This window comes from Sinocyclocheilus rhinocerous, unplaced genomic scaffold, assembly GCF_001515625.1.
Source record: "Sinocyclocheilus rhinocerous isolate Xijiao unplaced genomic scaffold, SAMN03320098_v1.1 scaffold1672, whole genome shotgun sequence".
Lineage (NCBI taxonomy): Eukaryota > Metazoa > Chordata > Actinopteri > Cypriniformes > Cyprinidae > Sinocyclocheilus > Sinocyclocheilus rhinocerous.
In genome coordinates this window covers 260,191-266,313 of record NW_015637961.1, presented here as the reverse complement: position 1 = coordinate 266,313, position 6,123 = coordinate 260,191, and the positions used below count along the sequence as shown (strand labels likewise).

The 6,123-nt window shown below is 36.9% G+C and overlaps 1 protein-coding gene across 1 annotated transcript in view; it reads left to right on the top strand.

The window, feature by feature from the left end:
* The first annotated feature begins 121 nt into the window (after positions 1–121).
* Positions 122–6,123, top strand: part of LOC107749332 (gastrula zinc finger protein XlCGF8.2DB-like) — an 8,981-nt gene continuing 2,979 nt past the window's right edge. Inside the window, exon 1 of the mRNA XM_016564444.1 lies at positions 122–159. The gene's annotated coding sequence lies outside the window, so the exon portion shown is untranslated. The remainder of the gene's footprint in view (positions 160–6,123) is intronic.

Genomic DNA, 6,123 nt, shown 5'->3' with positions numbered 1-6,123 from the left:
TGTGTGTGTGTGTGTGTGTGTGTGTGTGTGTGTGTGAGTGTGTGTTTCATGTACTTTTGAAATGTTGGCGTGTGAACAGGACTTTTATTTTGGTACGGCGCTGTGACGTCATAAGGCAGCGTCGCGCTCCTGCATCTGTTGTGATCCGGCTGAAGAAAGGTTTGTTTTTTTACTGCGTTTAAATCACTGCAAACCGTCGAGTCTGTTTAATAGTTTTTGCAAGCGATGTAAATTTAATTAATTGTCAGCGCGCGCTGACAAAACCGTGTAAATACAACGAGATCAACAAACAAACGCGATTATGAATGAAACTTTTATGATTTTCTTGTGCCTGTTTATAGTGTTTTGTCTAATTATGGCCTGGTGTCACAGACAGGGCTTAGGTTAAGTCAGGATTAGGCCATAGTTCAATTATTTAAGTAGTTTTTATAAACGTGCCTTAGAACAAAAAAACATTATTGGTGGTGAGCTTCTTAAAACCATTGCAGGGACATATTTTAAGATCAGTCAGTGCAAGTTTCTTTCATTTGAAACAGCTCAGACTTACATTTTAGTCTGAGACTAGTCTTCAGCCTTGCCTGTGAAACCAGAGGTAGCCGAAGCCATTAACTATCACTCTGACTGACTCCCTCACCAGTGTGCTAACTACTGAACTAGAGCTGATTGAGACACACCCAGGGATTTAGTTTGTATTGATCTATCTTTAAATATTCTCATTTTAAACATGACAGCGTGTGGATCTCAGCAGGAGTTTTTCTGTGTGGTTGGACACACTATTATAAAGATGGCGTTTATTAAAGAGGAGAGTGAAGACGTGAAGATTGAAGACACTTTCAGAGTCAAACATGAAGATACTGAGGAACAAACAGGTTGGTTTTCATTCTCATTCGATGCTTATTAAAATGCCAAGCTTTACAGAAAAGTGCATTTATATTTTAAGCATATTCAAGGGTGTAAAATGCTTGAGAAATTTTACTTAATTACTTTTGGGGGTTTTGTATTTTACTGAAGTACAGTTTAAATGTAGACTTCTTGTTTGATTACATTTCTGAAGAAAAAAAAAACTTTTTACTCCTTACAATTAAATTTTAACTTGCTTTTTATTTTCTACCATCTTAAACATGTTAAATATGGTCAACAGAAGCTCAAACGTGTGCTTGACGTGCGAGAACCAATGATGATTGTGTTCAGGAATCGAAGGAAGCATATTGAAGTAGCAAAAAAAAAAGTAGCAAAGTCGCTTTAAAAAAATTTTTTTTTACTTTTGACCGTTTTATATAACCATTAGCTGTCTATGTAGTATTAAATGCACAAGATTGAATGGCAAAAAAAAGGCCCAGTGAATTCACATTAAATTATTATTTTGGTTGCAGTGCTTTTTCTTTTTTCTTTCTTTCTTTCATTCTTTAAATTAAATGTTACAATTCTTCAAAAATTGTTTAAATGAACACTGTACGTTAAATTAATTGTAAATCATGTTTAATGATGTTCTTAGAGGGGAGTGGATAAGTGGTATTATAATGACATATCGAGTAATAATTGTGAAGAAAATAACTAAAATATTTAAGTTAATTATTATTTCAGACGTGGGCATTGAATACACAACACAAAACTTGGCCTTTTCAAAAACTTTTAATTCTGTCACTTATTATTATTTCAAAACACATTCTTGTATTCTTTCTGCATGTTTCTGGCTTCTGCATCACATCTGGCTCATTAACGGGATAGTCCACCCAAAAATGAAATTTGCTCATCTTCAGATGAACACATATAAAGACTTAATGCAAGTGCATGAGAACACTTCAAAAACCACACAAATTGAATACGACCATAAAGTTTAAAATCAGGGGCAGCGCCAGAGAATTTTGTGCTAGATCATTGACGGGGAGCTGGGCAATTAATAGTAAATATGACCAAAACAGATTATTATTATTATGAATAAAATAAATCACCCACTCGATTTTGTAACATTTTATTACGATTATTTAACTCATCACACATTAATTAAAATTTTTCGTTTTATGAAATGAATCAAGTAGCCTAGATCAGTCAGTTGCCAAAGATTTTTTTAGTCCGCCTAGAATCCACTGAACAAGCATTTCGGCATGTGAGTCAAAGGCAATATGACATCAAAAAGCACTGGGGATATATTTACTTCGCTCTCTGTGTGTTGATGGCCAAATATGCCACACTGCTGTTTTGGGCATTGCCACAGCTGCTTCTCAGATATGTAGGAAACAAAGTGTCTCACACATAGACTGTATAAAAACATGGACGTACGTAGTGTCCGTGATGTCACCCGTAGATTTCCGAAGAGCGGTTTTGAAGCTCAAAAGTGGGCGGAGGCGGCCGTCGCCATCTTGGCAGTGCGTCACCGCGCGTCACTCCCGGATAATCGAAAATGGGCAAAGAGGCGGGAGCAGGTTGCTGAAACCACGCCCACCTAGCTCGACAGTGGTGGCAGCAGCGGCAATCCACCTGTCACTCAAGTGGCCACGCCCTTAATTATGCAGAACTTTAAGGCTTAATATAATTTAAACGGATGAGTTATAAAAAAAATTCACCCCCCTCACAGTTGTCATGAAGGGCAAAATTAGCTATATAGACCAAAATCAGTTTTTGAACCAGGCTGTAAACATGTTTTTTTCTGCTGTAAAGTTAGGCATTTTAACATGGGGAGTCTATGGGATTGACTCCCTTTTGCAGCCAGCCTCTAGCGGCCAGTCGATTAATTACAGTTTAAGTCACTTCCTTGTTGGCTTCACGAGAGAGAGCGGGAGGTTGCCGCTTGGTCTCACATGATCTTTCACATATGGAGAGGAGTAGGGCTGCTATACAGCGGTGCACTCTGGCGTCAATTTAGATCAATATGTGCTATATTTGTGCAGAAATAGCAGAAAAAAAACAGAAAAATTTGTGCTTTTATTTATGTACACTCCCAATAACACCAAAAGGTTGTGCTGTTGTAAAGTAGAGAAAATAAACAAGATGCGCTTTCTGCCGTCTCGTGCAGTCTCCGTGAAATGGAGTGCGTCACTGCAATGAATCTGCTACTTGTCAAACCCCATCTCATGACTGTGAGTTTCGATGGCAAGAATTTTTGTTTCCATTTAGCGTTTACTATTTATATGCAGAAACTTTGGCGTGCATATGATATGCAATTGGTAGGTTTAGGGTTGTGGGGTAGGTGCATATAACATATGCACGCCAAAAAAAGTGCGTATCATATGCACGCAAAAACGGAGTATTATATGCATGTCAAACACGTGCGTACCGTATGCACGCCAAAATCAGTTTCTGCGTAATTGTATTAAATCAGTATCACATTTACAAACTCCCTTAAAAATCATTAAAAGCTGTCACTCATCTTAGTTCATCTCGAGCTCACATCTCACAGTTCTTTATTTAAATAACAGAATTATTTTATCTTTGATACTACAGCAAAAACTAGTAGCATATAGGGATGTGACGATTCACGCAATGCGATGCGATTCACAATACTGATTTCACAATACAATTTTCTAGATAAAAGACAGGCGTGCATATGATATGCAATTGGTAGGTTTAGGGTTGTGGGGTAGGTGCATATAACATATGCACGCCAAAAAAAGTGCGTATCATATGCACGCAAAAACGGAGTATTATATGCATGTCAAACACGTGCGTACCGTATGCACGCCAAAATCAGTTTCTGCGTATACAGGGCTCTTATATTTCTTAAGTAGAATAAGAAATATAAGTTAGCAATCAAATGAAATCCGTATAATCAAAATTAATTTGTAATGAATGGGTAATCATGAATCACTGACTCACTAGATTCGTTTAAAAACGCCCGTTCGTTCAAGGCTCCGCTGTGTCTTTGTTTTAAACAGAAATATGTCAAATAATAAAACTAACTTGACATTTTTAAACAAATCCCAAATTAAATAATACAAATAAAATAAATCTCTTCATATAAACAAAGGCTTTGGCTGTGCTTTTTCCATTTAAAATCAGAGGCAACCACTGCATTTTAATCATGATCCAAACAAAGATGCTAAATACATGTTATTTAGATTGCAATTAGATTTTATAATTTCGAAATCTGAAGCAAAAACAATGGTCTGATTTTAGCTTTGTGAATGAGACTCAAATGTCACTCTCCGACAGCAGGTGGCGCTTATGGAACAGCAGGTATTTATAGGCTGCTGCCCCTTTAAGACCGAATGCACGGATCCAATATAATGATGCACTTGAGATTTCTTTAGCCACTGTTTACGTTCACTTAAGACATAACCGACTGTGTTTACGAGAATACTTGCCGAGACAGTTATTTTGAGATAATTTTGTGTGTATGTGTTCATTCAGCTGCAAGGATATGCGAAAGAGGAATAAATTCTGTGTACGCACATTGTCTGAAACGTGGCTCGCTGTGTGCACTTTGAATGAGTGTGAACGGTTTAAAACACTTGAATGTTTAAATCGGCAAGACTTCGAAACACGTGCAAACGATTAACTATGATCCGTTTTACCCCAACAAGCTAGCGAACAACGCAAATTGAGGAATTAATTTTATATCACTGTTCAAGATACATTTTGGTAGCCCGAATGGAAAACACAATAGCCCCGGGACGTCGGGCTAGCGATTTTGCGAGCCTTGGTACAGGTTCTGTACAGATTACTGAAAGGTGGAAAGTGTCATCAATCCAAACTTTTTCCCGTTACCCAGGATGAAGTATTGATCGTGTTGCTGTCTTTTCCTGTGTAATGAAAGTAGACTTGTTTTTAAGGGTCACCAGTGCCACTGGTGTGCCTCAGACTTCGCCACATTTGTTACACCGGATAACTTCCTAAAGTATATGGTTATGGTTTTCAGGATGAATAATGCTTCAGCTACTTTTCAGAGATCAATGCGGAAAGCATTATTAGCATAAACTTTTTTTCAGTTATTCCAAAGAATACAGTTAAAGGGGAAGCCAACACAAGAGATTATACAGTTCTGAAGCAAGAAACAAGTGGTTATCCCAACGATATACCAATTATTGATTATTATGTCTTTATATGCAAACAGCCATATGCTCTGATCTAACATCACTAGAGATGTAGCCACAATCAGATGTCAAAAGTAGTTAATTTGTAAGTTTAATAAGCACAGTTTATGTATTATGATGGGGCTTAAATCCTTAAATGTGAATTTCTCTGCAAAACTGGACATAGTTAATTAGATCCCTTTTTTCTGATATTTTAGACAAATGGTAGATTTGTCCTGGGCCAAACTGTGCTTGTTTTTGATAAAGGGTTTAATAACTGTGAGCATGAACGTTTTTGGGAGGTGTCCTAAACAAAGAAAAAGAGTTTACAATATTGATAAGAGTTTCTAAAATAATATGCATCACTTCCTTCAATTAGATTAGTGCAAATACTATCTAGCATACATGTTGGTTAAAGTAATAAGCCGCTTATTGCTTTTATAAAACGGTTATTCCATATATGTAGCAGTTTCACAAAATAAAACAAGACAAATAAAATGTTAATTGACCGGTCCCACTTTATATTAAGTGTCCCTAATACCTGTGTACTTGCATGTTACTAGATGTGTACATAGTATGTAACCACAGTGTAAGTACACATTGGTACATAGTAGCTACAGCTCTGATGTTTGTGTAACTACACATATGTAACAACCCACTGAATGGTATGTACAAATGTGTAACAGGACATTGGTAACAACACTTTCTGGTAATGAAAGTATAAATGTGTAACAGGACTAACAGCACTTTTTGGTAAAGAAAGTGTTAACACTTTATATTAGATTTATCATGTAATTACTCTGATGTTATACAGCAGCGGCCAGTAAGTTGGGCTTTACATATAAATTGTGGTTGGTGTCCAGAATGTTACACTTTATATTAAGTGGACAGTTCCTGAGGAGTTACCATGTAAGTACACTGGTATTACAGTGGTGCACCAACTCCAACTCGAGATCCAACTCCTCCCACTTTACATATCCCTAAACCTACCCATCTCCACCCCCTGGACCAAATTGTTCCAATTACTCTTATACATATTGCTGTTACAAAATGTAGTTATATATGTCCTGTTACACATGTGTACTTACACAAACCATTCGGAGGGTTGTTACAT